Raw genomic sequence first — 17,404 nt, forward strand, 5'->3', positions numbered from 1 at the left:
ACTCAAAATTAAAAGCGTATAATTAAAACGGAAAAAAAATTAAAATTTAGACCTCAACATATATTTTTTTTTCTCTTATAAAACAATTGCTTCAAAATGTGTCGTGGTAAAAATATTTCTCTTAGGCCACCTTAATATCAATTATTACTTAAGAGTATTCCAACTGGTATCTGAGTAACTTAAACTTTCTTTCTTATGCTGAGATAACATATTAAGATATATTAAACACTTTAATGGGATACTTTATATTGCTGTCTTAGATTAGGAATTTGTTTCCAAGAAAATTTTCACTCATAGAAATTTGTTCTTTATTTTACCACAGCTAGAAGATAAAAAAAATGTAATTTAAGTAGTTATGTTCACAAAATAATTATTTAAAAATTATAGTATGGAAGCATTATGAGGGGGGGGGGGAAATGATCAAACAATTGCTAATGAAGCAGCGCACTCTGATAAAATTAATCCAGCCAAAGCTTCCTTTTAGTTCTAAGACAAGACGGTAGGTGGTTTTAAGTTTTTCCAGAAACTTGAGATGCTAGATAGTTTTTTTTTTGTTTTCATTTTTCCTCACAAAATTCGTTTCTGCACTTAAAATATTCTGCCCTGCAAAGCTAAAATTAGTATGAAAAACATCATGGAAAGTGACTTCTTTTTCCTGTGTCCAGCTTTGTCACTATTTTTCCCTTTATAAACTCATTCTTCTCTTTCTTTATTCCCTTATTTTTCTATTTTATTTTTTTCACCTCTCTTTACCTCTTAATTTCTCTCTCTATGTATCCATCTTTCTCTCTTTCTTTATATTTACCGTTTCTCTTAATCCTTTTCTCTCTCTCTTTATCCATTTATACCTTTCTCGCTTACACTCTGTCTTTCTATATGCTTTTGTTCTCACTCACTCTCATTCACCCACTCTCAATCACCCACTCTCAATCACCCACTCTCATGCCCTCACTCTCATGCCCTCACTCTCATGCCCTCACTCTCATGCTCTCGCTCTCATGCCCTCGCTCTCATGCCCTCGCTCTCATGCCCTCGCTCTCATGCCCTCGCTCTCATGCCCTCGCTCTCATGCCCTCGCTCTCATGCCCTCGCTCTCATGCCCTCGCTCTCATGCCCTCGCTCTCATGCCCTCGCTCTCATGCCCTCGCTCTCATGCCCTCGCTCTCATGCCCTCGCTCTCATGCCCTCGCTCTCATGCCCTCGCTCTCATGCCCTCGCTCTCATGCCCTCGCTCTCATGCCCTCGCTCTCATGCCCTCGCTCTCATGCCCTCGCTCTCATGCCCTCGCTCTCATGCCCTCGCTCTCATGCCCTCGCTCTCATGCCCTCGCTCTCATGCCCTCGCTCTCATGCCCTCGCTCTCATGCCCTCGCTCTCATGCCCTCGCTCTCATGCCCTCGCTCTCATGCCCTCGCTCTCATGCCCTCGCTCTCATGCCCTCGCTCTCATGCCCTCGCTCTCATGCCCTCGCTCTCATGCCCTCGCTCTCATGCCCTCGCTCTCATGCCCTCGCTCTCATGCCCTCGCTCTCATGCCCTCGCTCTCATGCCCTCGCTCTCATGCCCTCGCTCTCATGCCCTCGCTCTCATGCCCTCGCTCTCATGCCCTCGCTCTCATGCCCTCGCTCTCATGCCCTCGCTCTCATGCCCTCGCTCTCATGCCCTCGCTCTCATGCCCTCGCTCTCATGCCCTCGCTCTCATGCCCTCGCTCTCATGCCCTCGCTCTCATGCCCTCGCTCTCATGCCCTCGCTCTCATGCCCTCGCTCTCATGCCCTCGCTCTCATGCCCTCGCTCTCATGCCCTCGCTCTCATGCCCTCGCTCTCATGCCCTCGCTCTCATGCCCTCGCTCTCATGCCCTCGCTCTCATGCCCTCGCTCTCATGCCCTCGCTCTCATGCCCTCGCTCTCATGCCCTCGCTCTCATGCCCTCGCTCTCATGCCCTCGCTCTCATGCCCTCGCTCTCATGCCCTCGCTCTCATGCCCTCGCTCTCATGCCCTCGCTCTCATGCCCTCACTCTACTGCCCTCTGTCCACCAGAAGACGTCTCTGTCCACCTGAAGACGCGCTGAAGGAAGGAGGAAGGCGGTCGAATGGGCCACCGACTACAACTGTCACGTGTGCCACTTCGTGTGTCTGCGGTCGAGTGGGGCAAAGCCAGCCCTACCGCGATCTCTGGATCCAGCCTGGAAATAGGATTCCCTGCAAGATTACCGCCAAAACTCCAGGTACTCACCGACCATTTTCAACATATAATTATTTATGCTTTTATGCTCTTTTTTTATGGCGAATCTAAGTTCCGTTATCGCACTCCATGTTGGTTATTTCATTTCCTTGTCATTATTTTTCTGTAAGGGCTATTCTTTTTTATTTACCACGATAGCTATCATACACTTTCAAGTTTAGTTTTAACATTGTTACTAGATATTTACCAAAAAAATTATTTGCGATCTGTAAAATTTCACGTATGTTTTTTGTTTTATCTAACTTTGAAGTCTCGCGTAACCTATTCACCATTATTATATAATACTTAGTAAAAAATCAAGTAGAAAAAATTGAAACAAAAAATTGAAAATAAGCGTGGTGATAAATCTGCAGAAATAACCTTTACCAAAGTAATGCCACGAAAATGGGAATAAAAAATAATATTGAGTGTAAGAACGCATCTTAAGGCCTGTTTGCCAGCACTGCACATATCACATGTAAACAACACAGGAATATAACAAACAAATTTAAACTGAATAGTTACAAACTAGGAACAAACATTGTAGGCTGAAATCACATACTATATAAATATTCTTTTTTTGTTATATTAAATAATACCAACTTTTAAACATCAACACTTAAATAGTTTGTACTTAAGAAAAAAGTATTTAGGGATTAGTAGCCAAAATATTTTCTAGATATTTTCCATTCCTAATATTTTGAAAGTGGCGTAATAAAAGGAAAACATAAAAAATTGTTACCCCCGAGACCATAAATGTTGCATCATAAATAAAAATTGAACATAAAAAAGTTAATTATGAAATTTGTGTTATTTTAGCCCTGAGGTGGTAAAATGAGATAAATTTGATATCATTATAAAAAAGAAAGAGAATTAACAAATTCACAAAAGTAGTAAGGTTAATTTATCACATACAACTTTTACATGGAATCAAATACGAGGCCATTTTTAATTCCCCCTTTAATGAGAAATAGGAAACGGGAGTGGTGTTCAGAAGTTTGGTTTTAATACATCTTAACATATCTATAAATTCCACTGAAATAAAAAATAGAAACTTAGATATTTGTAATCTATATTCATAATAAAAAAAGTTTTTTTTTAATTTACAAAACTTTATTTTAGATTTTAGGTACCATAAAATATTAAAATATATAATTATGCCTATTAAAACTTCAAAACATAATGAACTGAAATGCATAATGTACCGTATAAAATAAATCCGTATTAATTTTCACCAGTTATATTCTTTGCCTTATAGAATACAGTAAAACTGAGGATGAGAAACCAGCCAATGTTAAATACTTAAAAAAATTAAAAAGGGTGGCATATTTTACCACTTTCTTAACTCTCAACCTATAATAAGAGTTTTGTTATGAATAATACCACTTATACGTCCTAACATTTTATTGCAGGCATAGCCTTACCTAAGAATGTTTTAAAGTTATTAATATATTTCTTAGAATTCTAAATGATAAGCGCTTATTTGAAATAATAAAACAATGAACCTTATAGGAAAAATTGATTGACCTAGCTACTGTCAAACAAAATTGGCTAAATACATTAAGTACAGAGTTAAAAATGTGATTACTATGTTCAATTTATTATCCGCAGCATTAAGATTTCAATTTTAAAATATTATCAACAGAGTTTCAATTTAATTTTAAAAGTTATCATTTTATATGATTCTCTGTGTATATAAATGCATTAATAATTTTTTATGATTTTTTTTTTAAATTTAGACGTTTTCAATGGCAACTTCACAGTAGGATTAGTGGCCGCGTAAATATATTAATAAATATGTGTTATGATGATTTCGTTAAAATTAAATTGAATGTTACGCATCTATATTGAAAACAGTTAAGAAATTTGTATAGGGCCTATACAAATTATTTGGTACGTAGGAAAAATATCTAAATGAAATTAATAATTTCAAACACGTGCTTTAGAATTAACTGGGACTATAACGCATGCAGTAAGATAGTTTATTCAGTTGGCACGTTTTTAAAACTAAAAAAAAAAAAATATGTAATGTAAAATTAGAAAGAATACTTGCTTTACCGCAAAAACACAACTCAATAAGACACATTGTAGATACGCATAACATTGCTGGAGTGAACAAATATACCATTTTTATTGCAAATTTTTTGTTGACAAAAATATGTACACAGTTTACAATGAAATTAACAGCTATTTTTTTTATTGGTCCTGCCCATTTTCGATTGAACAAGTAGTATAGACTTGGACTCATGGTCCGCTTTTTTTTTTGCTATCCGCCTTTTTTGTTATCCAAGGCTGGATTTTAAAGGAGAAGCCTAATATGTACATCGTGTTCTGTCCCTGCCCGATTACGCCCGAACAATTCACCTTCGGCCAACTTCGGGATTTGTTTTATTTTTGCGGGAAAAATGAATTCAAATATTAAAAGTGGTCGGTTAGGTTAGCTACATTAAAACACTTTAAAACACTATGGATGGTTAGTTAGGTTAGTATAGCTACATTAAAATAAACAGAGAAATGTAAATGTATATAAATAAACCCGAGGTTGGCCGAAGGTGAATTGTTCGGGTGTAATCGGGCAGGGACAGAACTTGATGTACATCTTAGGCTTCACATTTTAAAATAGCCAAAGATGTGAGCGCGCCTGGTGGTGAGTGGCTACACTAGCCACGCACTCAGCTGCCAGACAGCACCTAGAACTAGAGAAGAAAAAAAATTTAGTACAACTTACAAACTAAACAGACACAAGCAAAACATTGTTCTCTTATTTTTACGCTCTGCAAAGGCTTGGGGTACATGACTTTAAAAAAAAAATATTCTGATGATGATAAGTCAAATTAAAACTATTAATTTTTAAATATATTTTTGTTTTTATTTTCGCCATGCTGCAGGGATAGGCGGGTCGCCTGCGCCTAAAGCCACGCCAACTTGCTGGCATATAGTAAGGGAGTGTTTATTTAGATCATTATCTTTTCTTTTTTTCCTCTCTCTCAATCTCTCTATTTTTTTATTACTTAACGATATTCTTATGAGTCGAAGTTTGAACTGCCAAAGAAGATTCACTTGTCATGTCAACTGAGTTAAACACGCTCTTTTTTTATATTTAAAACAATTTTTATGCGCTGAAACCTTTGCCTAGATAAGTGGCCTGCAGGAAAAATTAAAATCTAAATGTATTTAAATAATCAAACAAAAAATAGTCAGGGAATTTAAACAATAAAACATTAAAATGTGTTAAACTTTGCCCAAAGGTTTACTAATAACTGGCACAGGATTTACCATGGAGTTAAGAGCAGCGCTCCATAGCAGACAGTCTTGGGCATTTGTCTGTAGTGAGGATTTTTTAGGCATATGTTTTGGCGGGAAGTTTTTATCAAATTTTTTTAGTAGCGTGTTATTGGCCACACACTACAGAATTTAGTTTTGGGCCGTGGTCTATAGACAAAGAGACTTGATTTGTGCATTTTGACGTGATAACGTGTTATAAATCTATGAACGCCGGCTGCAACGCACGAAAAAGCATAACTCATTGTCACGTTCCGCCTGAGCCGAGCGTGCAAGAACCGGCCAACCACCGTGCGAGACAATCATATAATATCAAACTGGTTAAGGCGGACTTTTTAAAAGCAGCAATTTAAAATTTTTGATTTATTTGTCCAATTTCGTCATTTCAAACTAACAAATTATTGCCATGGATTTGATTTGAGTTTATTTCTATAACTAATTGTTCGTGATTATATTTAAACAAATTATTTAAATTAAATTATCAAAAACTGTAAATAGTGTTTGAAAATTAAGAAGTATGCAATTTTTCATCAGTGTTTTCTTATGACGTTATCACGTAAAATTATCGTCCCTAAACAGACTTTACAGACAACCTCCTTTATTATCTGTGAAGTAGTTATATCGAGCCTGTCTATAGTTTAGACATCTGGGAGAGGTCTATAGAAGGAATATTTTGAAAGTGGTCTACAACAGGATGGTGTGGGCTGTGGACTATATAGCAGTGAAGTTTTGGTTTGGGTATTTATCGGAGAGTATTGGGCAACGGTCTTGAAGCGCTCTATAGAATAAAGGTTTTTGAAGCCTCTATAGCAGGAAGGTTTTTGAAGCGGTCTATAGAAGGAAGGTTTTTGAAGCGGTCTATAGAAGGAAGGTTTTTGAAGCGGTCTATAGAAGGAAGGTTTTTGAAGCGGTCTATAGAAGGAAGGTTTTTGAAGCGGTCTATAGAAGGAAGGTTTTTGAAGCGGTCTATAGAAGGAAGGTTTTTGAAGCGGTCTATAGAAGGAAGGTTTTGGCAGTGGTCTATAGAAGGAAGGTTTTGGCAGTGGTCCATAGCAGGTTGTTTTGGGCAGTGAGTGGTCAAGCAGGGTATTTTTTTGGCACAATGTATACGTCACAGGGCAGAACAAGTGCCTGGCGTTGCGCGCACACGGAAACGGAGCAGAACAGGAGAACAGGGCAAGGCTTAAAAGCAAACCCCCCCCCCCCCCCTCCTCTTCCCCTTTACGGATGCCCAAGGGGACTTCACGGTAATACCTCTTGATAGCCGTACCTCGATTTATCGACCGGGGCGAGAGTTGGGTGGAGTCGATTTATCGACGCCCACCCGGCAGGTCATTTCTTCCGGTCGGAGTGGACGCGCGTCGTGGAAACCAAAGATTCATCTGTCCCACGTACCAGTTCCACACGTCTCTCTCTCTCTCTCTTTCTCTCTCTCTCTCTCTCTCTCTTTCTCCCTCTTTCTCCCCCTCTTTCTCCCCCTCTCTCACACTCTCCCCCCCTCTCTCACACTCTCCCCTTCTGCTTGCCGGACCTATTCAACACTATGGATGTGAGTGGTTTATGAGAATATTATCGCTTTGAATGTCGATAATCCCATCGATTTATCGAGGCAGGCTTGTTCCCCTAGGCGCTTAGCCGTTGGAAAAATCTTCATTGCATGAGCACGATACAAAAAAAAAGCATATATATATGATTGGTAGAGGGAAGACGTGGCAAAATTAAAACAAACAAAAAATAGCGATGAATATGGAAGCGAAGTGGAATAACAAAAATACATGTGTAAAATAGATACATTATATAATGTCCTTTAGGGATTAAATATTTTGGGTTGAAATTTGGGTGAAATATTTATATTGAAGTTGGTAGTAAAATCTGTTTTTTAACTGTATATGAGGAGAATTACACATTAAGTGAGAAAAGCCGACTAGGTTTTCAGATTTATTAGATTGATAAAGCGAGAAGCTAGTAAGCTAGTTAACGAGATTTCTCAGTGAAAATGGGAGTTCATAAATCAATCCCCCCCCCCCCTTTCCCCTTATTATTATCTAAAACATTTAAAATTGTTGTAACCAAACTACAGTCTGAGGTATTTTGTTTCTACTATAAATATTTAATTTAAAAAAATGGAAAATCATGTCAATGGGATTATAAAAGTTATTATTTTTCCTGAACTTGTGTTCTTGATAAAAATAAAATGATTTTCAAAAGTCCTTACATGGCTGTTTTCGAAGTGTCGTGTTCAAAAATGTAACCGTCAAATATGAAAGTTTAGACAACACGGATTATTCCCTGTTCCAGAGGTTCCCGTACATGTTCGCCAGGCGTCGCAAAAAAATTAATTTCTAACACCGTTATATTTGTAAACAACTAACGAACTATGTTAAAAGAAAATTCTGGTAGTCAACCTTCTAATTGTCGAATCGATTTGAAACTTGCAAGCATATCGTGGGCTTAGTGGAAAAGGTTTGTACGTCCACTTTTTTGTGAAGATGAGTTAACTTCACAGATGAAGTTGTAAGGGCAATATCTTCGCCAAGAAAACGTTGGAAGTCCAAACAATGAATGATTGTGGACGTTTTCCTCTAGCTTTATTTCGGCAAGTCCATTATAACGCTATTCTTGGCAAGCAAAACTTGGTAAGTGAACTAACAGTCTTTTTCCAGAAATTGGACTTACCGAATTTTTCCACTAAGCCCACGATATGTAATCCGGATGACATCACAATAATTTGGCACCATCAAACTGATCTGAGCCAGGAGGTGGATGGATAGAGCCCCTCAAGTTTTGGGCTCGTTTGGTAACGAGGGTAATCCAGATAACGTGTTGTTACGAACGCGCGAGAGAGCAGACCGCGATGCAAGGTTCGGAGATGGCTGGCGGCCCTGCACGGCCAATGACGTCACACGCCGTGTCACGTGCCGTCCACTGACGTAGGTCATGCTACGTGCGCCTGGCCGGATTACAAGGGTCGTCGCTAACACCACCACACCCCCCCACCCTCATTCTCTCGCGCTCATCGTCCTCCCTCGGCGCTGTTTATCTATCGCTGAGCGGCCTTGAGAATTCCGCGGGCCGCCGCGTGGAGTGGCGTGAATGGACGCCGCCCTTCTGGATATTTCGGGCGTTGGGTTCGACCCCGGGATGACTTGTTTCGTCACAGCCGCTCTCTTCGGTTCTGGAAAAGACGATGCGCTATTACTTAAACAGTGACGCCCGACCTCCGCAAAGAGTTCGGAGAGTTCCGCGAGTGAAGGGAAGTGCGACATCGGCGAAGAGGGTGAGAGAGACCCCCTCGAGAGTGGCGCTACAGTGAGAGTGCGACTGAGTGGCGCGAGACCGTATGTGTGAGTGCACAGGCGCGAGGTAAAGGGGCGAACTACTGTCGAGCCTAGCTCCAGTGAGGAGTGCGAACTGCGGAACTTGACAGACATTTAGTGATTTGAGATTAAAAATTTTTTTTAAGTTCAATTAGGTATTTATTATTAATGCAACTACGAGTAATTAATAAAACTGTAATAAAATTTAATTGCGCCATCCCTTACGAACCTTTTTCTCCCTACATAGATCGTAACAACATACTTAAAGATATTTCAAATCGATACGTTTTTTGATGTAGGTTTAAAATAGACTTCCAAGATTTGTTTAAGTAGTTTGTTGGTTGGTTAGTTACGATGTTAGTCGGGTGTCTTGGAGGCGAATTCTAAACGATAAGTACAGAGCAAATGAGAATCGCCTGAACACATGAAGGCTCAACTGAATTATTACTGCTCCCCCGTGTACTTGGCGTATACTTGAAGTGGAACTTCTTTGCTGAGGGAGCTACAAATTTTGAGCGTTACGGAAATTCCAATTTTGCGGGGGGGGGGGGGGGGATATTCACGTGCGTGGTGGGGGAACCGGTAGAGGAGGAGAGTGCGTCAGCGGCGACGCCACTCCAACGCATGCGCTAGCGGTCGAATGGGAAGACGGTCAAATGGGGAAGGGGGATAGGTACGTAGCGGAGCATGCTGTATGCTGGTTGTAACGGCCGGATGGGGAGACGGCAGGGGAGAGGTGGAAATGACGCGGCAGCGATGCTACGGGAATTCTCGTAACGCTGCTTGTGTTCTACTCCTCAGTTTTCGTAACGGCTGACGATTGGCGCCACATTATTTCTTTGAATTTTATTTGAAGTATCTACAATTTATTAGTGAAAAAAAAGTTATTTAAATCTGCAATCAACTTTATAATTATTTCATTTCATTTTATGTGAATGAACAGTGTGACTAAAAATGTAAAACGAAAATTAATAATGTTCGCAGGCTTTACACGGCCATTGTCCGGAGTAGCTTGGCTTCTGGGTTGTAGCCGTGTCCTTGGCGAATAATTCACGGACGTTTCGGTCGACATTGCAGTCGCCATCATCAGGGAGCAGTTAACCTACTGAGGCACTACTCAGTAGGTAACTAACTGCTCCCTGTTGATGGCGACTGCAATGTCGTAAAAACAAAACTTTCATGATTTTAAGAGGTTTATCTTTGCAGTGATTTTATGACTGGAACGTGTTAATAACAGAGCTAGCGATGCCTGAGGGTGGAACGCGTGTGGAGAAAAGGTTACATTCGGACAGCTTGCGGTATCTCCGGAGGGTCTGGCCTGCTCAGTTTTCCCCTCTTGAAGATTCCCGGACGGCGTATTTAAAAAAAAAAATTGGTTTTCTGTAAAGTCGGTTTACGGACGATAGTTTTACGTGACACCGTCATAACAAAACATTGATGTAATGATTGCATACTTTTATTAATAAAATTTAATCATTTTTATTTTAATAATAGAAGAATAAATACATGAAAAAATACTAGTAATCAGAATTTTAAAATGCAGGAATTAATAACCATTATTGCCGAAATTGTTGTTGTAATAAGCAATGAACAACACATTAACTTTTCACTTCTCTTTATAAACAGTCGACGAAACAGTTCACGTGCAGATGACTTGTAATTAATTTTAAAAACTGGTGTTTAGCTATAAAGTTTAAATACAATTATGAACAAGTTTTCATATAAATAATCTGTAATCAAATATATATCATCAATTATATGAATCACCATAATTTTTTAGTCAATTGTAACATAACCTATTATTACTGCACTCGCCGACAGCGTAACGGGACACCGCGTAACGGGACACCGCGTAACGGGACACCGCGTAACGGGACACCGCGTAACGGGACACCGCGTAACGGGACACCGCGTAACGGGACACCGCGTTGCGGGACAATGAGCGTAACGGGACAATGTGTCACCTTTTTTTGCGTGCAGCCGGTGTTTTATCGATTTATTAGACGTTGTCACGTCAAAAAAATGTATTGTTTTTAATCAAGCTTCCCCAATTGTAAACGATCGTTTGAAAGCACATGACGCGCGGATTAGTAAGAGGTCGTGTGTAGGGGTGTTCACCCTGGATGACTCTCGACCCCTGCTGTTTTACCAGTTGTTTATGGTCGCTGCAAAGAGGGCGGTCAGACTCAACCCCTTCCCCCCCTTTCCCCTTTGCAACACAGGACCTCGGGTGTTGAATTTATGTGCCTGTCAGCTCTCGACACCACTCGGGCTGCTTGGTATCCAAATGGCTGGAAAGCATCGTCTGCTTTGGCTGGGTGGGTGTTGTAAACACCATTTTCCCACCCCCTGTCTTCCACCCCTCCTCTTTCCTTCCACCCCCTCTCTTCCTCTTTTTCGCACCGCTCCACACCCCCTTTTGGAATTCCTCTCCTCGCAGGGAAACCGCAGACGCTACACACACACAAGCGCACGGTCTTAAAACCCTCCCCCGCTACCGACTACTTCAACCCTCATTTTCAACCCTCCGTGTGTAATTAAACTTGATGAACACCCCCGCGTCATCCGAAAAGTCTCGCCTGGCTGGATGTTTTACCCCTCCTCCCCCCCCCCCCCCCCCCCCAACCCTAAATAATGCACGCGCGCGGAAACAAGTTATGGAAATGAAATGCAACTTCTTTCCCGCTGCTGGACCCGAAAATGTATTTACGTCCGCAGTTTATAACCCCCCCCCCCCCTTCACCACCTCTTCATTCAAAAAAAAAAAAAAAAAAATACCTAGTTTCACGCCGTTGTTGTGACCGCAAGTTTTCGGCTCAACTTTTCCTGGCGAGCAAGACTAATTGCGTGTTGAACAACGGCTCTCTTTCTCTCTCTCTGTTCATTCTCTTTAGCACGGGTGAAAAAAAAAATTATATGTATATAACTAGTTCCCACATCTGTGCGTGCCGTGAATTTCACAGCCATGTCACTTTCACCCCGCGAAAAAACATTATTCTCGTTTGTTTGTTGGAATTGCAAACACGTCTTCCTCAAATGTGAAGGGGGTTTTTTTCCTATTAGATATGACATTGTCTCAGGTGTACTGGACAAGTACACAATGTTGTCGTTTAGCGACTGTTTGGCTTAAATGACTAATTCACAATTTTTTTTTTCTCGGTTCTCATAAGAAACGATAGTGCGATGTACGATTTACTGGCCAATTTATCCACAATAACTCTACCAGTAAGTGAAATTATCGTTTCGAAAATATCTCGAGCACCAACTAATAATAATTAGTTTTTTATACATTGGTGAATGTTGTAATATATTTATCACCAGGGCAAAACACTTAGGTAACTGCCAGAAATAATATAATTTATGAGACTTACTTAAATTATCTCCTTTTATAAATTTAGCGCTTCAAATTTGGTGTTCAATTGGCTTTTTATTTTATAATACTTAAAGAATACAGTAATTTTATGTGAAATGAATACCAATATTTAAGACAGCCTATTAGGGTTTTTATTTTATTTGAGTACACAAGACAAAACAAATCGTGAAGCAAAGATATTACTGAAGAACCATACAAAAGATTTTTGGAAAATATTATGTTAAATAAGTGTATATAAAACTACTAAACTAAAGAAAATTACAACATGACTTTAATTGTATTTTGGCGCGAACCTCGAATACTTTTCTAATTTTTTTAGTAGTAAAACCCCTGGTTTCGTTTTTGATTGAACGTTTAATTATTCTAGTTACGTACGTATTTTTAGCAATTTTTTTTTGCCTTTTAGCTAAGTTAATTTTTATGTTCAGTTATGTTTTTTATATGTAACGATTTATCTGGAAACAGGCTAAAAAAAAAAAAAGGAAGTTACTGTTAAGTTGGCAATACCTCACGTGATATGAAAGCTAAGAGAACTTTCTGGTTTGTTACAAATCGTGTTGTATTTAGTATGCTAAAATATATATATGTATATATCTGTAAAGTATTCTTACGTATAGTTATAGCCAGAGAATTTTATTACTTATATTTTACTCGGCTACCTTTATTATAGGCACGTGAAACCATATAAAAAAAAGTGGGTTTGAACTATTTTCTTGCCGTGTGCGCTGACGTCAATTCGGTCACGTTTGCTTTCGCACGTAGGCGTGTTGGACGGGGGAGGGGAAGGGTGGAGTTGACAGTCAGCCAATGGCCGCCGCGACTGACGTGTGCGTTACGTTTCGGGATGGTAAAATGGACGGTTTTTTTTCTACCCTGAAGTGACGGGCCTTCAGTATCGACTTTGAATATATATACTGTATAGAAGTCGCGAGTGGATAGGATTTACTCTACGTTTTTCAGAAGCGTATGATGAGCAGCTTGGGAACTTCACCGCTGCAGGGCGCTGCCGTAACGCCCTGTATCGTCTTAGTTGTTATTTACACGTTAGAGCGCAGCTCTGTCGCCCGCTGTCATTCCCCGCACCCCTCACCCATCATTCACTGCAGCTCAAGGTCGTTCAACGGGAGGGGGAAGGGGTGTTTGAAGAGTTCAACACTTGTCCGCTAGGGACCACCACAAGTCGATGCCCCTAGAGATGGTGGCGGATTGCGGCGGTGAATTAACCAACTACCTCAAAACCGTATTAGAAATTTTAACCTGGGCTGGCGACTTCTATACAGTATATATATATTCAAAGGTATCGACGAGAGCGTAGACTTCGCGTCCTACAGTACTGGGTGCAGTTGGTGCTACATTAGTGTGCTACATTAGTGTGCTACCCTGGTAAGCAAGCCCACGCCTGGAAGAAGAAAACTTCTAGAAGCCACGCACTCGAAAGTAAGTGTTGGCCGTCCATTTCATGTACAACCCCCCCCCCCCCCCCACCCCACCCTCCGGGGTAGCTAGTTCATTCCATGACGTTGTCTGTCCCGAAGCATTTGTGATTTTACTAGTACACTGAAGAGAAACAAAACACTGTGGTTTTGGTCTTAGATTCCAACGCCGTCGTGAAGTGTATTTTAAAATTCCCCCAGAAATGACTGAAACGTAACGGTTAGCAAGGAAAAGCCGCCATTTTCTGGACCTGTTTAACTTTTTAATTAAATAAACAATTTTTTTTGCACACGCGAAAGTACAAATGACTTTGATAAAATAAGTATGTTTTTTTTTTCCGCCTGGCCGTAATTAATTTTTAATGTGTAGTATTTCAACAGGTTGCCGTAATGCCTACAGTAGTTTTTTTAAATTTTTTATGTAGTCACATTTTAGACGCAAGTTTAAAATATGGTTAAGCCTTATTGCAAAGGTTTTGTTTCAGAACTATTTAAGCCCATTCGCATTGTTTCCTTGTTAGAGAAGTTATGATTTTTTATAGTAAATCGTTAAAAGTTTATTTTGATTTTTTAAATGCTATCACTTATCCGTAATCTCCAATTTGGCTGCCGAGATTTCATTTATAAAAATAGTTGATTTTAGGAATAGATTTTCTGGCACTCTGGGAGACTCTAGAACTATTTGTTTGATTTGTGTGGCAGTTTGAAAAATAATTGGTTGATGTGTGCGCCGCCATTGCTTACTGTAGTCTCCCTCAAAGCGCTGTAGTTTTTAGCACTGTCCCAGAGATAGGGCAGTTGTAACAGAAGGTTTTCTTTTCATTATCATTGAATTATATTCGAATAATTTTAATTTTAAAAACCCTACGTACTAAGCTTGGTTTGCCTATCCATTCTGAAAGCAAGGCATACAAATAAATATCTTGTTTCTGTGAACAATAAACGTACTGGGGATGTTTAGATGTGCATTACTACTTTAGCAGTTTTAGATTAAATTTGGAATAGAGGTAGCCCGTAAACTGGATTAATGTAAAGGCTACGATATCGTTACGAAATTGTTACTCCGAGGGGGCTAGTTACTATAAATTTAAGAGTGGTGTGGTCTTTATCTAGGTCCGCCAATTCTAGTAGTATAGTATAGTAGTTTTATTGTCCAAGTCGACTACAAAAATATACAATTACTAGATAATGCCCGTCATGCGTTGCAATGCCTCAATCAATTTGTTTTTGTAAATTTTTAAACGTATACTAAGCATCTCTCTTTATATCTCTAATTCTCTATGTCTCTATGTATATCTCTATAACTCTCTCTATCTTTCTATTTATATCTTTCTAGCGGACCCGACAGACATTGTCCTGCCCAAATGTACTTTTTGTGAGATATGGATATGGCGGTAAGTATTTCTACGCTGGACATTTTGTATCTTCTCATTATACATACCCCTCCTCTTGGGCACGCCACTGCCGTTACCAAAAACCTTTCCCATGTTTACGCAGAAGGCAACAACAATGCAAAAGCCCGTTGCCATGGAGGCTAATTATCAACAATGCTTAGTTTTTTTGCTTTTAAAGCGTGTTTTTTTTAGTTTTTTCTTAACTCAGAATCGAGATAAAATATAAAATTTTGAATCCAAACCATCCTCGAATCCCCGTGAACTCACACAAAAAATTTCATCAAAATCGGTCCAGCCTATACACACCAAAAAAAAACTAAGGATGTTTGTGAAACTATATTTATTTGTCATAATTTACTTAACCATTTTCTTATTGACACTAACTGAAGAAACTTTCATGTCTGTAAATTTTAGCTCTTAATAGGAGGACAACATATCATTGTCATTTTGTTTAGCTTATTTTGTCCATCTTGTAGGATTTCTTTATATGTAAAACTGTGGTGGCAATATTCCGCTTATCCAAAGGAGTATAGAAATTAATAGAGACATCACTCCCTGTACACACCACAAATCTTTGAATTAAGTATAAAAAAAACATAGTCCAAAATGAAACAAAGTATAAATAACAACTAATTTGACAAAAAAATTATACAACTGGAATGACAATGTTAACATCCGCCTGAAATTTAATAGAAGTAGGTAGGTAAGAATATATATATAAGAAATTAAATGAAATTAAAACATACATAAATAAAATTATCTCACACTCAACCAAACATAATGTTTAATATGAAATAAAGGAAGATGGCAATTACACGTAACTATTCTAATTAATAAAAAAATCAACTTTCCTGAAATAGTTAAATTCAAATTTTTCAACAATATATTACATAATTGATAAATATTTCTGGTCTTCGGTCTCAGCAGCCCTAAGACTCTTGACGCTCAGCAGATAAATTATAAACACTAAACCAAACTCCTTGCAAATAAGTAGGTAATGTAAAAAAAATAACAATATTGACAAATAGAAAATATTATTAGGCCCTACCTACCTATGAATAAATTTCGAAGATATTTATAAGTTTAAGAATTTATGTACCTACATAATATTAAACTTGAAACTATCCACACAATAAAAACTTAAGATTGTTAGTGAAACTAATTTTTTTTATTTGTCATAATACCTAAAATACGTATGTTTCCAAAATGAAACAAAGTATAAATAATGACCAATTTGACAAAAAAAAAATTGTACAACTCGAATGACATTGAAATCATACACGTGAAATTTAAAAGAATTATGAGTGCCCTAGGTAGGGAGGAAAAATATATATAGAAAAAATTAAATTAATAAAAAGGGGTGCGTGTACTTAGGTACGCGCATGTGAAGTTATACTTCTTTGGCATCATTAAAAAATAGTTTTTAATTGCATGCAAAAATATTGCGTGGAGTCCCTCCGCGTGGAAGAAGTGAAACTTCGTAATGTGGAAATGAAAATAGGAAGGGGTAGAAATTGATTTTTAGTGAAATCATATTGTATCAAATCAAACTTTAAAATAAAGGAAATAAATTTGTAACGATTCATAGATTACTCTTCAGAGAGAGAGAGAGAGAGAGAGAGAGAGAGAGAGAGAGAGAGAGAGAGAGAGAGAGAGAGACCTATTGAATGTCTATAAAACTCACTTTTTTATGAGAGCAGATTTTCATGAAATATATCATGAAATCATTCAACGATAAAAGCTGTTTATTTAATTAAGCGGACGGGTTCGCCCCAAGGAGAAAATAACGCGGCGAGACCTCGTGGACATAGAGAAATGACACTCACTATTTATGTGTCTATGAAACATGATTTTTTTCTGCAATTTAAATTGTAATATACAAAAACGGTATTGAAAATTGAAACAAATATGGCGACACTACAAACTGTCAAGAGCTTTTATTTTCTTACTCTCTACTTAGTTCCTTACAATAGCAAAACGTAACGCAATGGCTTGAAAGCTATTTCTCGGCAGACATAGAGGAATGACACTAACTGTTTGTATATCTATGACACACATTACATTTTTTAGTTTTTTCTTAACTCAGAATCGAGATAAAATATCCAATTGTGAATCTAAACCATCCTCGAATCCCCGTGAACTCACACAAAAAATTTCATTTAAATCGGTCCAGCCGTCTAGGAGGAGTTCAGTGACATACACACGCACACAAGAAATATATATATATATATATATATATATATATATATATAAAGATATTAAACATGTAGTATAGGACTCAAGAATATTAAACATTATGAATACACATTTAAGTACAATCATATACACATAAACAAAAATAATAGTAAAAAACAAATGTACATCATATAATAATAGTAATACA

The 17,404-nt window shown here is 38.5% G+C and overlaps 1 protein-coding gene across 4 annotated transcripts in view; it reads left to right on the plus strand.

Moving 5' to 3' along the window:
• Positions 1 to 17,404, plus strand: part of LOC134541356 (uncharacterized) — a 975,422-nt gene that overhangs the window by 915,277 nt on the left and 42,741 nt on the right. For 2 of the 4 annotated variants that reach the window (XR_010076613.1, XR_010076612.1), the window contains one exon: positions 2,039 to 2,226. The gene's annotated coding sequence lies outside the window, so the exon portion shown is untranslated. Of the gene's footprint in view, positions 1 to 2,038; positions 3,091 to 17,404 lie in introns of those variants that run through there. The other 2 variants (XR_010076614.1, XR_010076616.1) reach the window with 2 other exon arrangements.

Source organism: Bacillus rossius, chromosome 18 (assembly GCF_032445375.1).
Source record: "Bacillus rossius redtenbacheri isolate Brsri chromosome 18, Brsri_v3, whole genome shotgun sequence".
Taxonomy (NCBI): domain Eukaryota; kingdom Metazoa; phylum Arthropoda; class Insecta; order Phasmatodea; family Bacillidae; genus Bacillus; species Bacillus rossius.